The 19,484-nt window shown below is 37.9% G+C and overlaps 1 protein-coding gene across 3 annotated transcripts in view; it reads left to right on the forward strand.

The window, feature by feature from the left end:
• The first annotated feature begins 13,850 nt into the window (after positions 1–13,850).
• The window catches only part of ARHGEF10 (Rho guanine nucleotide exchange factor 10), a 233,388-nt gene continuing 227,754 nt past the window's right edge, over positions 13,851–19,484 (forward strand). For 2 of the 3 annotated variants that reach the window (XM_069065398.1, XM_069065399.1), the window contains exon 1: positions 13,860–14,496. The gene's annotated coding sequence lies outside the window, so the exon portion shown is untranslated. Of the gene's footprint in view, positions 14,497–19,484 lie in introns of all 3 variants that reach the window. The other variant, XM_069065400.1, reaches the window with a different exon arrangement.

The raw sequence follows: 19,484 nt of genomic DNA on the forward strand, positions 1-19,484 counted from the left end.
TCCTAGTCATTCTTCAGTTTATAGGCATTATTTGTTTTTTCTTTTGGGTTCTCACAAAGAATGCTGCTATAAATATATTTTGGCACATATTGGATATTTGTTTCTTTTTTTTAATCTCTTTGAGTTAAATGTCCAGTTGTGGATTGCTAAGTGAGAGGGTATGAACAATTCATTCCATTCAGTTTTCTTCCATTATTCCAAAGTGATATCCAGAATTCTTGGACCAATTCATATCTCTATCAACCAATGTATTTATATACACTTTTATAAGAATAATCAAACACGCATCAAGGCCATCCTTAATGAGGGTAATAAATGTGAAGAGGCAGGCCTTCACAAATGCTATCCCACAGTGTATGACATCATTACCATTATACAATTGACTGAAAGTAGAGAATACAAGATCCTTCTGTGTTGATTGTCTTTTGACTATAAGAAATCATTTCATTGGGTCAAGAAAAATGCTGCCTTGGTATCTCCCACGCATATGTCAGAGTTATACAAGATTCCTAGAAAGATGAGACAACCGATATAACCTCATTTGACAATCCTCTGATTGTTAATATCAAATGTGGCATAAAATAGGGAGATACGTGCTTGCCAAAAGCATTCATCACTGTAAAGCAGGAGATACAATACAGAGTTTAAGTTGTAGATGCACTAGAGGATGACATTGTTCTGATTGTACCAAGTCCTAGAATATTTCAGAATCTGATAAGTGAGATCCATAAGTACATGAGTTTGTCTTAATCACACATAGAAATGAAGTACACAAAGAATGTCTATTGTCCAGTCTATGATATGCAGTTGAATGGACAACCTGTATAGTTCTGCCATCTATCTATCTACCTATTTACCTACCTACCTACCTATCATCTATCTATCTATCTATCTATCTATCTATCTATCTATCTATCTATCTATCTATCTGTCTGTCTGTCTGTCTGTCTGTCTGTCTGTCTGTCTGTCTGTCTGTCTATCTAATGACAGGCACTGCAAATGGACAGGGGTGTGGACAGAATTGCCTTTGAGAAAATGGAAAAATTATTTTAATGACCTCAAGGTTCTCCCTGAAACAAAAGTTAGTCTTTTCAATACCAACATTCTTCTGGTGGTTGGTGTATGGTTGTGTCACACAGCATTCACATACAGTCCCTGAACAAGTGAAATTGAAGCTCACTTAGAGTAAGGGCCTTACAGTAGGTATGCCTGGCATCTAAGTGGCACAGTGAATAGAGTGCCATGCCTGGAGTCAGGAAGACCTGAGTTCAAATTTGGCCTCAGAAAATAACTAGCTGTGTGACTCTGGGCAAGTCACTTAACCCTGTTTGCCTTGGTTTCCTCATCTGTAAAATAAGCTGAATAAGGAAATGGCAAGTCACTCCAGTATCTTTGCCAGGAAAACACTGAAAGGGGTCACAAAGAGTAGAACATGACTGAAACATAACTAAAAATAACAAAATAGTAGGTCAGAACAGGTTACATTATAAACTGGCCCTTGACTTTTGGGAACTTTAAAAAATCTAATAGAGTGGATATGACTCAAATGTATTTCTAATCAGTGCTCTGCTGCACTAAACTCCTTTTCCCTTATGGGAGGGAGTTTATTCTTCATTGTTTACCATCTACATTGATCTGGGTTGTTAAAAGAGCTGTGACTTGATCCTTGTGTTCAATGACACAGAAACTTGATTCTAAGTCCAATCAATCCATTCAAAGACATAGGTTCATGTTAAGTGTCTTTGATACATCAAATAGGCCAGGACTGACATAGAAAAAGTTGGTATTCAGCATTTTTTATCATTATTCTTTAGCCACTGGGCCTACTTACTCTTCTCAACAATTGTCGAGGTCTTTTTCTTCCCCTATATATACATTCAAACATTTATTTCTGTTTTATTTCCTTTTTATCATAAGACCTATAATTGAAGCTAAACTGATAAACTACTCTATCTTAAGATTTTTTAATTATTGGGAATAGCTTATCTTTCTCAAATATACATTGAAAAAGAGAAATAGTGATTTACTCAAGGTTACAAAGTGAGTTAGTAGAATATTTGGTACTAGAACCTAGATCCCACTTGACCTTCCAGTGCAGCACACTGCTTCTGTTCACATGTTGAAGACACTTATAAGAAAGGGTGCTTCTTTAATTCTGAACCAAATTTAAAAAGAAACTGTAAAACTCTCACATATAGTGATGAAGCACCTCTTTTGCAGTGTTAAACACTGGGAAGAGATACAAGATTTAATTGCCTTTAAGGTTATATAGACATCGAGTTTCTACTTTGAGCCAGGAAGTTACAAAGGACAGAAACCTTTTCTCATCTACTAAGAGAACTACTTTAGAACTGAATCCTTCCAGAAATGATGGAATCCAAAAGCCATCATGTGGTAGATAGGGAAATAGTCTCAAAGAAGGGAAGTGACTTGTTGAAAGTGGATTGTAAATTGAGAGCTAGGATTGAGACCCAGTTTCTCTGACTCCAAATTATTATGCTTTCTGCTACACTACACTCCTTTTCCCTGGTGGGAGGGAAGCTATTCTCCATTGTTCCCCACCTACATAAATGTACACTGGCATGTCAGCCCTTTATATTATCCCACTCTCTTCCCACTGTGGGAAATGAGCTCAAAATGCAAATTTCCTTAAAAATGTTTAATATCCTATCTGTCCTCATGCTACCATTTACACATATTGGGGGGTTACTTTGTCCACTGAAAGTCACCTCCTCTCTCTCCCTTTTTTTTCCAGGGTAAAGGAAGAAAAAAGGCTGAATTGTTATTCCTCCTCTGGAAACAAAAAGGCTCTGTTTCCTCTTGGAACAATGTTCTTTCCTCCCCCACTTGCCTCTGGTTATCTTTTGGGAACAGAGAGAGAACACTTGAAACTAGCCTTATCTTTTCTTACTTTCTCCCTTTTTCCCCCAAAGGAAAGAAAAAAAATCAAAGATAAATATCCCAGGAAAATAAGATGAGTGTTAGAAAATGATTACAGGTAAGAAACTCTGCCTCTCAGACTTCTTGTTCTCTCAACACAGCATTCACCCACTGTGCCTTAGCATCCTGAATGATGGCACTCCCATCTGGGCACAGAAATTCCAATTCAGTTGGCTTGCTGTGTGAAGAAATAAAGAGTCTTTTTAAAAAGGGAACACTTTCCTTGGTCCTGTAGAAAGACTTGTTTCAGAATATCCTATTGTCACGATTCAAATGTCAGTCGAAGTTATATGATGTAGAACTAGAACATCAGAGAACAACTAGTCTTCTGCCTTCCCCCTCCCTCTTCCCTCCTACCCCTTCCCACATACATGTTACAGAGGTAGAGACTGAATCTGAGAGTCACATAGATACTAAATGTCAGAGCTGGAATCCAAACCTAAGTCCCCTGACTATAAACTTAGTGCTTTCTCTACAATATTTGGGGTGACTCATTGAACCCAGAGTTCTTGAGGCCTTGAATTATCTGATAAGAGGTGATTTATGAAAGAAGTCTTTAATTTTATGCAACTTTGAATGGCAGCAGAAGCTGATAAAACATGTTACTTTATTTGAGAAATTTCTTCACATTTCACTTTCCTGGTTTCTGGTGTTTCTCAGTTTATCTAGTCTTTTGAGCATTGTCTATTATTCTTACCTCAGGGGGAAAATATCCAGAAGTGAGTCAGAAGAAAACTGTGAGGTAATTTGTGCAAACAATGTCATAGGGCCCTGAAATGCAAGAAAACAATAACAGTGAGATCAACGGGACTAGGGCAGAAATCCTGAGGCAATGAGTCTGTCGAGTACAGATCTTTTCAAACACACAAAAGGCAGAAAAATAACTGACCTTAAAAAAAGTAGATCTGTAATTTCATCAGCGTAGGAAACTATTGGGGAAGACACTCCCTCTATCAATGTAGATCTGCAAATTTTCTCCAAGTTAACCACTGTAGAGAATTACCTGGGACACTGAGATATTGTGACTTGCTCAGGGTCACACACACAGCCTGTATGTTTTAGACTCAGAATGTGAACCCAATTCTTTCTGCTTTGTCTACTACTCTAGGCTGCCTCTCAAACTTATTATATTTTCTAGCTTTAAAGTTAGCAAAGGACTTTTCAAATATTATCTCATTTGAGCTCCACGCCAACCCTCTGAGGTAGGTGTAGTATTGTTCCCATTTTATTGAGGGGAAGACTGAAGCTCAGAGAGGTTAAATGACTTGTCCATGACCACTTGCTAATAAGTGCCAGAGGGAGGTTTTGAACCTAAGTCTTCCTGGCACCAGATCCAGCACTGTAGTCACTATATCTGTTTTCAGAGTCTGCCTCACACTATCTTCAGATATAAAAAAAAAACAACTACAAGACATTTTGTGGTATCCAGAGAAAATCTGTGGAGCCTATATAATGTAATTAGCAGTGTGTGGGCATAAGAAACAGGGGATTCATTACATAAGGAAAATGTCAATTCTTAAAATTTATATAGAAGTTCAGATTTTAAGAATGCAGGTGGAAAGATGAAAGTAGAATCACATAACCAAGTGTTATGGGAATGGGAAGCGGAAGATCTTTCCTGCCCCTTGGCCTTTTGATAGGCTTAAGTGACTCTGAAAACCTTCCTTGATTTGAAAATATACTCTGCCCCCTAATAGGCTGAATGTGGTCACATGGAGCCTGTGGCAGGAGGCTTGTTTTTCAGGAATGTCCACACCTGTTACTTTGTGATTGAGCAGTGGGTCAAGAGGGTTGTGACATTCTCTGATCCAGGAGAAAGCTATCTATACCTCTGATATGAGGTTTTTCTTTGGGGATCACTTTGAGAAAAGTTGTGTGATTTGACCAGACGAGACTCTGGGCAGCCGTTGAGCCCCCTGGCTTTGAAAACCCAGATGTTGGTGCTTCCCTCTCTGGTAGCTGACTAGGTATGGATGTAATGGTCAGACAGCTGGAAGCCTGTCTGCTGATCTGTTTCTCTGCTTGTAACTTGTTTGTATTCTTTGAAATTCCGGGTGCTGACTTTTCCCCTTGTACTAGGTAAATGATATGTGTTTGATTGATTAAAATAAGATTGTTAACCCATTTTGAGTTGCTTTCCTTTAGAAAAGCAGATCTAGGAACCTGTGTTGGTAGTCACCCTGGGTATGCTAAGGTGCTTGCTGCTATGGCAGGGACAAACACACAAGACTGTCATGGGGTAGTTGGTTGTAATGATAGTGATAATTTCCATTTATGGGATTATTGTTTTGTCATTTATAAAATATTTTCCTCATACTAGGATACTTAGACTCAGAGAGTTTAATTGACCTGCCCATCATTTCACAACTAGTAACGTGTCAGGAGGCCCTTGAGCGCAGGCTTTTGAATTCTAAGTCCAATCTTAGGTTCACCACAACAGCACTTTACTCTCTTCCCAGGCATATTGTGAGGAAGGTTTAAACCCAGAATGAATTTAAACTTATGAAAAGGAAAAAAAAAAGACCAGAAACAAGAGGAGAAAGGCCTTTTAAAGGCAGTTTCAAGGTCAGAAGGACAAAGCCTATTGCCTGAAGGGCAATGTAATGAGAAAAGATCACACAGAAAAAATGCTTAATAACTCAATAAAAGAATTGTAATCATAGTCTCTAAAATAGGAGAAGAACCTTCAAACTGGAAAGGATAGAACCAAAAATCTTAAAAGAGACCCAAAGATAGCAGGAAAAGAGATAAAAAGAAAAAAGCCTAACATGTCTGTAAGTTCAAATATTCTGAACTGAATTCTATCCTAAGCTATAAAAGAATCTGGATAGGTGACTCCTGAGAAATTGTTGGTCATCTTTATAGAATTATAGAGAATAGGAGGAATGCTAGAAGATTGGAGATGAACAAGTATTCTGATTTTCAGAAAGAGAGAAACATTTTGAAATTATAATCCAATGATTTTTATTTCAACACCCTTAAAGTCTAGAATGGATCTATTACACAAATGGTTGATGAGCACTTAAAAAGTGGTAGTGTCAGATGCAAAATGGTTGTCTAAGAACAAGTTAAGAAGAAGTTATTGCAAACTAATGTAATTCACTTTTTTTTGGATAAGCATAAATTCCCTCCTATGTCACTAAATAAGCCTATAAGAGAAAAAGTATGCCTGCATTTCAGCACAACAGTATATGTCTCATATGTCATCCATTTAAGGAAAAAAATAGAGAACTATTGTTTGGGGGACTCTACAATTTAACAGATTTGTATACAGAACAGAGCTTGGTATTTCTCACCAACTTGGATGAAGATTCTATCTATACCTAGCATATCTGTTGACAAGAAAAGCTAAGAGGGATAGTTGTGATGGATGAAAGAAATAGAATGTAAAAAAAGTCTAAACCGATTATAATGACAAAGTATATTCAACAATATGAAGCAGAATGAGGATAAATGTAAAGTCCTATATTTAGTATCAAAATATCAACAGCCCAAGTACAAAATGAGAGAGATTTGCCTTAATATCACTGAATGTGAAAAAGACAGGACTTTTATTGATTGTGAATTTAAATATCTTTTTATTTTATTTTTTTATTTTTTATCTTTTTTTGGAGGGGGGAGGGCAGGGCAATTGGGGTTAAGTGACTTGCTCAAGTTCACATGGCTAGAAAGTGTTAAGAGTCTGAGGCCAGATTTGGACTCAGGTCCTCCTGACTCCAGGGCCGGTGCTCTATTTACTCGGCAACCTAGCCGCCCCTGTGAATTTAATATGAATCAGAAATATTTATAATTTGGATGACAAAAACACTAATATGGTCTTAGGTTATATTAACAGAAATGGTGTTCAAAATAACATCTTCCCTCTAATCTCTGCTGTTCAATTCACATCTGAAGTCACTCAGTTCTGAGCATTATACTTTAATAGGAACATTGGCAGCTGAAATATATTTCCAAAGGGCCAGTCATTATGGTGAAGGGATAATAAAAGTCTTTTATGAAGAACAATTGATCACCTTATTCGTGGATTATTGCAGTAGCTTTGCCCACTACAATTTATTCTCTACTCAGATGCCAAAGTGATTTTTCTATATGTCTGTCTATATTATTCCTACCCACCCTCCCGTCCCATTTAATAAACTCCAGTGGCCTCTTATCACCACCAAGATAAAAAATATAGTATCCTCTGTTTGGCTTTTAATTTTATACTTTATTCCACTCTGGGCACTCTACCATTATAATTCAGAAGTTCAGTAACACTGGTCTTCAGCTGTTCCTCTCATGGGACACTCCATCTCCTGATTTTGACCTTTTTTTCTACCCTAAGTGCCTTCTCTCTGAGATTACCTTCTATTCACTCTGTATATAACCAATGTGTACAATATGTGCACAACATGTTAGTATATGAGCTACCTGAGGAGACAGACCATGGTTTTGTCCTTTTTTGTATGCCAAGTCCTTAGCAAAGTGCCTCGTACACAGTAAATGCTTAATAAAACTTATTAACTGACAGAAGCAATAAGGGATTTTAGCTTGGAGGAGAAATTTAGAAGAAACATAACAGCTGTTTTTAAGAATCTAAAGGTCAAAATATCTTTCTCCATTAAAAAAAAACCTAGAATATTTTTTCATCTCCAATCTTCTGACATCCCTCATTTTCTCCATAATTCTGTAAAGATTACCAATAGCAGTTCAGGAATTACATTTCAAAGTTCTTTCTGTATCCTAGGACATACTTAGGGACAATGTGATCCTGAACCTCCTGCAGCCTTAGTTTCCCTATTTGTAAAATGACAGAGTTGGACTAGATGGCCTCTAAAATCCTTTTAGCTTTAAACCTATGATTCCATGTTCTCTGGGGCTAGGTTGTTCTTTGGGGCTAGGAGGACAGAAAATGGCCATACAAATTTCCTCTCTGGCCTCTGATCTGGTTCTCTGTCTGTTCTTCCCTTCAAAGGCCAAGTAATAGGGAGTAGCCCAGCTTGGATATTTAAGCTGGCCATTGCTCAATGAATCACCCTCCATGTGTTATTAATAGGGTGAGCCAGGACAGTCAAGGAATTTATTCCTTATCAAGGAGACAATATCAGTACTAAAAGAAAATCCTAATCAGGGGATGGGAATGAGAGCTTTTACATTTTATACAAGAAGACATCATTAATGCCATAATAAAGTTTTTATCAGTGGAAGCAATGAGGATCCAAGGCAATGAGAGATAGTAAGAGATCACTATAATTGCATAGCATTATAGGATATTAGAAGTAGAAGGTATTTCTGAGAGAATTTAATCCTATTTCTTTATTCTTCAAAGTAGAAATTGAGGACCTAAAATGGGAAGTGACTAATCAAAGGTTGTACAGCTAAAATAAATAAATAAATAAAATAAATTTTTCCTCCCTCACTCCCTAGCATTACCTCTTTGTAACTTCACGTATTTTTATTATCTTTGTGTATGAAAGAATAATAGAACATATTACCGATTTTGTTTTGAAAATACAGAGAGATAAAAGACATACACACTGTAGCATAACTTACTCGCTTCTATATCTGTCATTGGGTTGTTTCAGACTTGGTCCTTTTGTCAATATCCTTGGGCCTAGTTGTAGGCAGAGGAGAGGAGGGCTCAATTTACTGCAGGGGATCTGGAAAAGGAAAAAAAAAAGATAACCTAGAGTCTATGTTATTGATATAATCCACATCATATATTTCCAAGAGTGTCTCTCAATCTACTCATTTGTCTTTCAGGGCTAAAGGAGGGTTAGAACAGTGCCGTTGCTTTATAAACAAATGAATGACTGAGATTCTCCCCAATATCATTAGACAGACCATCAGTTTTTCATTCTGTCTTTTCTGTCTTCATGGGTTCATGAAAAATACTCTAGCAAGAAAAATACTCTTCTGGAATCCTTCAGAATTACCTTCATTATATCTCTAGGAGTCAGTACTTTCCTGTCTATACCTCACAACCTTCATTCATCTCCAAAGTTCTACAATCTTTTTAGAAAGAGGGAAGTGCTTTTTATGCCTAAAAGGTCATGGTAGGGAGGAATAAGGTGGGGAGGTAGGTGGTAGATAGAAGGAAGACAGTTACTGAAATTTCTAAGGTTTCTTAAACTATGTCATCTGCATATACAATTCATGATCCACAACAGAAGGTTCTGGCTTAACATGGACTGGGTTAAATTTGAGGGGTTATCCCCAAATACCTTGTATTTATTTTGTGTATACCTATATATGTACATGTTATATCCTCTGATTGAATGTAAGCCTCTTGAAGGTAGAGACTTTCACTTTTTTTCCTGTATTCCCAATGCCTTTCACATAGTGGGTGCTTAATAAATGTTTGATGGAGTCTCACAAATTACTGTATTTGGCTCATCTCCTAAGGTCTCTCCTTTAGTATGTGTCTAGGGCCCCTTTCCCCCGCCCCCCCACAAAAAAAAGTTAAAAGAGGTCCTCAGATATCATGCATAGTACATCCAATATGGGATAGATTTTATTTGATCCAGTAGAAAAGACAAAGGATTCATACCCCAAAACATAAACAACAAAACAATTTTTTCTCTTTCCAGGGAGCTTTCTGACTCTATGATTGACTGTCTACCCAGGCAAGATGAAAGAATTGGGTTTACTCTTGAATCAAGTAACTCACCCCTATGATAAGCAATTGTTGTCCCAGGGACCTATATAATCTTCCATATGTTTAGTATAATGGGAGATTTGAGGCACTGAGAAAGAAAGCATTGAAAGTGCTGAGCTGTGTCAAGCAGGCTTGATCCCCAAATTCTACTTGTGCAGAAACTTTTCTGTCCTTCCATCACTGCCTTTCCATGGCCACTAGCTTTTGTTTGGCCCAGGAACTCTTTGCTTTTACCCCTGCCTTGTGTTACATGATTTTCTTCTCTCCTGGAGCTTTGTGATTATCAGAGGCATAAACTTCCCTGGAGTAGCCAAAGAGCTACCCACACTTATCTAAAGGAAATCGCAATTATCATGTGTACAGCATTTTCTCTGGTTTTGTTTCCTCAATTTCTCTTCCAGTCTAAGGCTCATTCTATGGGTGCAGCTCAGGCCCTTTGAAACTGGTCATAAATCAATCATCCTTAATGTGGTACTCAGGGAAAGAAGATATTCCATTAAGGAGATATCATCATTGTCAGAATAAAATTTCACTTGCCTTGTCAATGTGGATGTTTATTTCCTTTCCACAGATACATCTTTAATGCCATAACAAAGGTCTTATCCTTCGACCTTGTTAATAACAAGTTAATTTCCAACAGACTTCTCTGGGGCTGATCCTCTACAAATATAATACCCAATTCAGTTAAATTATTCTGGCTCACAGAATTTAAGAGCTGGGAGAGACCTTAAAGGTCATCTAAATCAACCTCTCATTTTACAGATGAGAAAACTGAGGACCTAAGAGTTACAGTGACTTTGTCAAGATCACACAGGTAGTATGTAGAAGAGAAGCGATGTGAATGTAAATCCCTTAACCTGTTCTCTCCAATAAACCAAACTGCATCTCAAAATCTTCTATGAGTAGGTCTTCATATACTTCTTCAACTTTATCTTCCACTCATTTCTTATATAAATCTTTTGTTTAGTTTCTTTTTTTTTTTTTTAAGCCATGTTGGTCTCCTCATTGTTTCACCAATATGTCTGTACAATTCCATCTCCCTAATTTTGCTCATGTTGTTTTTCCTCAAAGGCTTTTCTCCTCTGGTTATCTAAATCTTACCCTTTTTTCAAGTGCTACCTCTAGACTTCTTGGATCATCTCAATCATAAGTAATTTACCTAAGTTTACACACTTTGCATGAATGAGATTTGAATCCAGGTCCTGATTCCAAGTCTCGAGTTCTTTCTATGACTCTGTAATAAGTCCTAAGTGAGTAGCCAAGAAGTATCTACTTGCTGGAGGAGGAATTCAATTCAATAAACATTTAAATACCTATTATGTGCTGGACACTATGCTAAATGCAAAGGATACAAAAAGAGGCAAAAGGAAGTCTCTGCCCTCAAGGAGTTTACAATCTAATGGGGGAGCCTACATGCAAACAAATACATACAAAATTAATTATATACCAGATAAATTAAAAAAGAGAAAGCACTGGAATTGAGAAGAGTTAGAGAAGGCTTCCTGTAGAAGATAGGATTTTAGTTGGGACTTAAAGGAAGCCAGGGACAGAAAGAGAAAAAATTTGGATCCAAGAGATGGAACAGCAAGGAAGCTAAAGTCACAGGATGGAAGAGTATGTGTCAGGGAGTAAGGTATAAGAAGACAGGAATGGTCAGAGGGAGCTAGATTATAAAGGGCTTTGAACACAAAACAGAGCATTTTGTATTTGATCCTGGAGGCTATAAGAAGCCACTGGAGTTTACCGAGTAAACTGGTGACTAGATCAAATCTTCATTTTAGAAAAAGTGGGTGGATGGAAAATGGACTGGAATGGAGAGAGACTGGAGGCAGGCAGATTCAACCATCAAGCTATTGTAGCAATCAAGGCCTGAGAGATGCAGGCCTGCACTAGAGTGGTGTCAGTGTCAGACAGAAGGGGAGCATTTCAAGAGATGGTGCAAAGATAAAATTTACAGGCTTTGGCAACAACTTGGGGATACAGTGAGGTAGCCAGGATGACTCTTAGGTTGCTAGCCTGTTGTCCTCTACAGTAATAGGGAAGGTAGGAGGAAGGAGAGAGTGTTTAGGGGGAAAGACAATGAATTTTATTCTGGATGTATTCAGTTTAGATGTCTCTTGGACATCTAGTTTGAAATGTCTGAAAGATAGATAGATTTGAAACTTGTCAGCATAAAGATGGTAATTAAATCCATAGGATCTGATGAGATTATCAAGTGAAGCAGTATAGAGAGAGAAGGTGATGAACCCAAGACAAAATCAAGAGGGACACCTTCTGTTAGAGGGTGCAATCTGGAGATAGCCCACCTGAAGCCCTCTTTTCTAACTGGTGAATGCCTGGCCCAGACCATCATTTCAAGAAGAATCCAAGTCATGCTTCCTTCACTTCCACCTCCAGTGCTCACTCTCTGGACTTCTCCACTTCTTGCCATCTCCGGATAAGAAGGCTGCTAGCAGGAAGGTGGGAGAAATTTGGAGAGAGAGGAGTGAAGTGAGAATGGTGTGGACACCCCATGAAATGGAAATGATAATTACTTAGAGCTGACTTGGAACTTGAAATCAAGTATTTGCAAGACACTGGTTCCTAAATAATATGCAAATAATTCCTACAGTGCAGGGGGATCAATTATTTTACCTTTGATAACACAGAATAAAATTTTTTACATCCTCTTAAAAAATTTTTTTGAGTTCCAAATTCCCTCCTTTCCACTAGCCCATTGAGAAGGCAATCAATTTATCAATTATACATTGTGAAATCATGCAAAGCATGCTTTCTTTCCTCATTAGGTTTTCATGACACTACTATCTTGTGTTCCTTTCCCATTTGGCCAACTAGACATCGTTGTCTTTTGCTGGTTCTTCCTCCATGTCATACCGTGTTTCCCCGATAATAAGACCTATCCCGAAAATAAACCCTCCCCTTACTGTGTAAGATTCCTCTAAAATAAACCCTCCCCCGAAAATAAGCCCTATTGAGATTGCTACTGTAGTGAAGGTGATCCCCTGCGCTATACGCTAGGGGGTACCCTCTGTATGCACTATTCCCCTCCCCCCCCAAACGCACGCTGCGCTCCAAGCTGCATCCAATCAGAGCTGCAGCAGTGAGTGCGTCATCCTGTTCTTCCCCAGTGATTTGCTTATTTAATAAAGGTACATTTTTTTGTTCACATTTACCTGTTTATTAAAATTGCTGTCAATGTTCATTAAAATAAGCCCTCCCCTGAAAATAAGCCCTCTGGTGTTTTTCTGTCCAAAAAAATAATAAGACAGTGTCTTATTATCGGGGAAACACGGTACTAACTGTGGTTTTCTTCAAGGTTCTATCCTGGGTCATTGTCTCTTTTTTCTTTTTTATATTATCTCAATCACATGAGCTTCTGTAAGTTCAGTTAGAATGGGAGCCCCCTTAGGGCATGACCTTTATGCCTGGCACGTTGTAAATGCTTAATAATTGCTTGTTGAGTGATTTGACTTATAGAGACTATCAGGCAATTAGAAAATGCCAGTTTAATAAGTGCATCTGTAATTTTAAAGAAGAAATAGTTGATATAGGAGATAGAGTTCTGGGCCTGGAATCAGAAAGCTTCAAACTCCACCTCTGACACTCACCTGTTGTGTGATTCTGGACAAGTCAGTTAACCTCTCTGTGACTAAGAAAATTCTCTAGGATCTATCTACATAGTATAGGTTTCATATAGTATGAAATCCTCCACTAAGATTTGCTGCAAAAACAAAATGAACAGGTTAAATATGCTTTTCTAGAAATTATTTTCTTTTATTTGTTATTTTTTGATAACCAAAATGTTGGTCACTCATTTAGGATACTCAAGACTTAAGGATAGAAGATTCTTACTAGGTCTTAGACTTTGGTTAAATTACTCCATTCCCAAGGCCTCAGTTTATATCTGCAAAAAGAGGATTACAGAGCCCTGATTTTAAGTCAGGAGATCTGACAGGTAACTTATCTCAAGCCTCAATTTCCTTTCAAGTGAGGCTGGATTAGTTGACCCCTAAGATCCTTTCTAGTTCTAAATCTGATTTAAAAATTTTTATATTACCTGTAATAATAATTATAATAACAGTAGCAAATAAGGTCACCAGATGAGTTTGCCTGACAGTGGAGGGAAAGGGATCCCGCAAACTTAAATCTCTTTCTGTTTGTTTTAGAATTAACTCCAAAATGTGTGTGAATTCCCTGCCGCCTTCTCCAAATGCCTGGGGACTTGCCAGGTCTGCGGATGACTGCAGTTTCCAGTGAGGAAGATTTCATTATTAAGCCAGCGAGGCACTCAGCAGTTCGCCTCGGGAAAGAACAACAGCCAGAAGCTCCAAACCTTATGTTAGCCATCACCAGGACTAAAACTTACAACGTGGGGAAGCCAGGCCACATCTGGGGGATCTGCCCCATAAGGTGGAGCCGTAGCTAGCCGGCTCCTTACTCCCACAGCTGTGCAAAAAGGAGTCAATGAGGTGGATCACATGGTCCTTCAGGAATGTGGTCGATGTGTATGGGTGGAGGGGGAGGCGACAGAACTGGCTCCCCAGCCCAGTGACCTACCCTTTCCAGCCAGCTGCAAGGAAATAGGCAGAAAGAGCAACCAATGGCTTCTCGGCGAGGTTCCTCGGGCCCGCCAATCACAGAGTATTCAAGTAAGGGGGGAAAAAAAAGAAAAAAAAAAGAAAAAAAATGCTGCTCTGTAGGCTCGGTTGATCTCCGTTGTAAGAAATATGAGCTGGACTAGTGAGACCTAGAATACACACTCAACACACACTTCAGGCTCAGCAGATAACTGAGGCTTAAGGCAACCACAGCGGTACAGGAGTGAAGGAGGACAGAAGCCAGAGGGGAACCCTGGCTGGCAGAAGTCATTCTCCTAAGAAACTGGCGGCATTTGTGCAGCGGGGATACGATCGCTGATGGTGAGTGCTGCCACTCTTGCCAAGCTGGGTCTCCCTCCCTGAGGCATCTTAACAGTTGGAGTTCCCTTGCCTAGCAGAAAGTGAAGTAGGGGGTGGGGGTTGGGGGAGAGCTTCAGTGACGTGTCCAACTTCTTTGGGCAGCATATGTTGGGAGGAGATGCATTTTTTTCCCCTTCCTTTGGGGGAAAACCCCAGTATCCGTGATGCCGATTTCACTGGGTGGGGTGGGGTGGGGAAGAGAGGTTTTTTCCTTTTTCTTTTTTCCTACTTTTTTTTTTTTTTTTTTGCATTCCTCTTTTCCCTGCCAGTACTCATCGAACTTTGTTGGACCATCCCTAGGCAACATCAGCAAAACTGCTAGATCACAGGACTGTTTCTCTGAAATGGGTTCTGCAGATCCTTACAAAAGCACTGTGACTGGGAACTGAGCCCTCTGCTATTGTTCTAATCAGCAGCTCCCATCAGGGAATTGTGTCCTAGCAAATCTCTTCTGTTTATGGGTGTATCACTACTTATCAAGTGGTATTTTTAGTGTGTCATTTAAAACTGGATCTCTTAAGTTGCTTAGCAAGAAAAAAGGTAAGGTTATATCGGCAACAGGGGTGTATATTTTTCCTATAAAATGATTTGTTTCGCGTCTGGAGGAAAGATCAATGATGTTTACTTTTTTTTTATTGGGAAAAAGTATTTTAGCCCTTACTTCACACCTCAGAATCCACCAATGTTACGACACTGAAGGCGTCTGTGATCTGATTGGCTAACAGGTGCCTCCTTTCCTCTTCCCCCCTCCCCATCAGACACCTATAATTATCCCCTCTTTGGGGTGCTCACTAGCTAATATAAAAAAATCACAATTAATAGATGTGTCATTGGCACACTTTTTTTCCCTCTACATTTTGAGGGGGAAAAGCAGAACAATATAAACAAAAATTTAATTTAATTTTCAGTAACTTATTTTTTAATAAGGTAAAATAGCCTATTTAATATTATTTCCTAGAATAATACACAATGTGATTTTATTATTTTCTTCATTTGTCATAAGGTAACAGTTAAATTACTGTAAGGACTTTAGATTCTGTGTAAGAAATATTCAGGTGAGCTTTCAATCTAATGCCCAGAAAAGGGTTTGGAAGGAATGGATTTAAAAACAGAAGAAAAAAAATGTAAAACCACCTGTTCATTTTTTTATTTTAAAAAATAACAAAGTGTTATCCCTAAATAGTTTTTTTTAAGATGAACAGTGAAATTAGTTTGTGTGTTTTTATTTGTAATGAGAATCTTCTATTTGACTGCTTTCACAATACAATTTAGTGATATTCTAATATTTGTAGTGGAACACACAGTTGTGTTTTTTTTAAATGAAGACTGATTACTTTTAATAAGAAAGATGTGCTTATTTAGGGATATCCCAGCTGTATTATATTTAAATACATATTTCTCTACTAGAAATTTATAGTGGTTGTTTTAAAATCAAAGCTTATGAAAATCAGTAGAAAAGTAAAAATTGCAAAAGTTACAGAAAACTATTGCTAGCTTTTTGAACTTTCCTTTTGAGTTTTACTGTAGTGATAATGTATGTCACCTTCATGTCTTGAAATCCACTAATTCTTTGAAGTTTTTGTATTTAAAATGAAAAGAAACACCTTGAGACTACATGATGATTTTCAGATTTCAGAATAAAATACATTTTCAGATCTCTTTCATATGTTAGATATTCCTAAGTAAGTTGCTTTATGGGAGAAAAATGCTCTATTTGATTCTATTGGATTTAATAACTAAAGCAAAAAGAAAATTCAGTGATAATTTACTATTGGTAAAACAATCATAGGATTCCACCGTTGGAAAAGCACCGCCATCATGATCAAAATGTGAATAATTTTGTGAAAACCATTTGCATGATATTGCTCTTTCAATTGTGCAAAGCAAAATTAAAACATTAGGAACAAATATATATTGTACATACATTAAGATGCATCAAAACTACATTGGTTCCATGATTTCACTGATGTGGTCCACGGAATCAAGGAAGGAGTGTATTCTAGGCTGTTATACTGTGAAAAGACACTGAGGTGGGAGAGAGAATGTAGAATTCCTGAAAAGAAGGCCAATTTGGCTAGATATGAAGGGAAATTATGTGAACTAATTCTGGAAAAGAAGTTTGGATCAAGATTATGAAGGTTTTTATATGCAAACTTGGGTTTTCTTCTAGGGATGATGAGAAGCCTCTGAATGATTTTGAATAGGAGAGTGACATGGTCATGTTTGTTCTTTTGGCACATAATTTTGGTAGTTGTATGGAAGATGAATTAAAGAAGAGAGAGACTGGAAATCAGGGATCCTATTTGGAACCTATTGCAAAAGTTCAGGACAGGTGATGAAGACTTTAATTAGGGTAGTTGCTCCAAGTTGAAAGTAAAGAGATGGATTACACAGAGACATTGTGGTGGGAGGCTCAACATGACTTGGTAAATGTTTTGATGTGGTTAACTTGACTGGAAGGATGGAGGTGTCCTCAGCAGAACAGAGAAATTTGGAGAAACAGTAGATTAGGTAGGAAGGTAATGAATTTCAGTTTGGATACATTGAATTCAGTAACAGGGTATCTATTTGGAGAAGCCCAGAAGTTTCTGATATGAGACTGGAGTACAGGAGAGGGTATGGATGGATAATAATAATGGTAATGATAGTGTTAATAAAAGCTAACATTTATATGGTACCTCCTACATGTCAGGCTGTACTAAGTATTTTTCATTTTTTATCTCTTGATCCTCACACAACAACCCTAGGAGGTAGGTGTCATTATTATTCCCATTGTACAGATGAAAGAAAGTGAGGCAGAGGTTAAGTGACTTGCCCAGGGTTTACACACCTAGTGAGGATCCGAGACTGAATTTGAATCCAGGTCTTCCTGCCATTAGATTGTAAGTAAGCTCCTTGAGGGCAGAGACTGTCTTTTGCCTTTTTTATACCCCCAGCAGTTAGCATAATACATAGTAGGTGCTTAATAAATATGTATTGATTGATTTACTCTAGGCCTGGAGCTCTATTGACTGAACTGCCTAATAGTTACCTGCTTAAAGCAGAGAAGAGAGAAAGTGTAGTTAGAGAAGACCTAGGACAGAGTCCTTGGGGGACAACCATAGTTAGGATGCAGTACATAAATGATGGTCTAGTAAAAGTGTCTGAGGAGTGGTCTGGAAGGTATAAGGAAAATCAGAAAGCAGGTATCACCAAAGCTGAGGAAAGAGAATGTCCAGTAAAAAGGAAAGGTAATATTGTCAAAATTCTACAGATAAGGCAAGAAGGATAAGAACTTAGAAAAGACCATCAGATTTAGGAATGAAGAGTTTGGTTGTAACCTTGGAGAGGTCATTTTGTTTCAATTGAGTGGTGATATTGGAAGCTAGATTTCAAGGTTTTGAAACTTACGTAGGAGGACAGAAAATTATCTCAATGGACTCTTGCATGTAACATATGCTTGGTAGACACCTTGTTTGAGAAAAGATTTCAAGGCTGAGGTTTGTTCCATTGAATTATTTTTTTTCTTTCAAATTGATAAATGATAGAGTGAGATATTATGTTTTTTATATGTCTCAGTCAATTTTGTGAATATGAGATGTGGTCTGTTCTAGAAAAGCATCTGTGAAAGTTTGCCTGTTCCCCTCCATCTTTTTCAGCAGGGACAACCTTAATGCATGCATAGATCATTCTCATAAAGTTTTTATGGAGATGAAAAAGTAGGTATATTATTTGATATTTGCTGATATCTTATTGGTCATTTTAAATTAATCATTGGACTCATTGTAATCATCTTCTTTTGCAAACTTCTATTTTGAGATCTTAAAAACTGACATTTGGTGCCTTTAAAATTGTGCTTTCTTCTGCATGGATTTCTTCACTGTGTATTTAGTCAAGTTTTTTTTACTTCATTCACAAATGTCTTCAGGGTTATTTGCCATAGAGGAGTCTCACATTAAATTTTTTTCTTAAACTGTTTTTCACTGTTTTGCAAGGCTGTATTTCTCCTAATCTTCTCTCATCTTCCTCTATATTTGGCAAATGAGTTTGTACTCCATACTGTTGCTGTCTTTGGCAACCATGTCTAGGAGAGATATTGGTTGGCAAGAGGATGAATCATTTGTTGACAGAAGCAGTTGTTGGGCTTTTTGGGCTCTTCATTTTGTCAGCTGTTTTACATTGGTAGAGTTCTTATATGACAAAACTCCCACATAGTAGAATTCTAGAGTTATTCTCCTAGCCTACCAGATTGGAGCCGCAGAGCTCAGCTTGTTACATTTCCTCTAAGGACACCCTTGAAGACAGTTGGATTCTTCTTTTGATACCAGTTAAAGACTTCACCTTGTATGTACCCTTCAATATTAGCACCAGTGATTAGTAGCTCATTGATATTTCCTCAATAAAACTTATAACCAATCAATATCAAATAACTTTTTAAAAGAGATATTTACTGAGAAGATATAGCAAGAACCAAAGAACAAATCTATCTCTCCTTCCACCCTGAACCAGAGGAACATTCTCTCTGTACTACTTTGGTGTCCCAGGAGAGAGTGGCTGTCACAAACATTCATTCTACTATTCTGTTCATTTTGGGGTAAGGCATAGCTGATTGAGGAGTCTCTCTTGTTTGCAGGATACAGTGTCTTAGCTGCTAGGTCAGTAAGACTCTGACTAGGTAAAGCAGTTTGCTATGATTCCTTCCCATGATGGACTCTGTCCCTGATGGACCTCTGAGTCTCTTCTAATCTCTCCAAACTAAAAAAGTCAAAGCTTGGTCATTTTACCCCTAATACTACTTTATCACAGATCAGGAGAAAAACAAATATAGTAGGTACAGAAGAAACAGAAAGCATTTGTTCACAGGCTACATGCAGCCCATAAGGAGATTATCTCCACCCCAAGACACTCTGAGAACCAGAATCTCATTGACTAGTCTTAATGTTACACCCATCATGTAGGAGAGGAATACA

The sequence above is a fragment of the Petaurus breviceps genome, unplaced genomic scaffold (assembly GCF_028583685.1).
Source record: "Petaurus breviceps papuanus isolate PSGF00001 unplaced genomic scaffold, PetGlider_PUasm1.0 90686, whole genome shotgun sequence".
NCBI classification, from domain to species: Eukaryota; Metazoa; Chordata; class Mammalia; order Diprotodontia; family Petauridae; genus Petaurus; species Petaurus breviceps.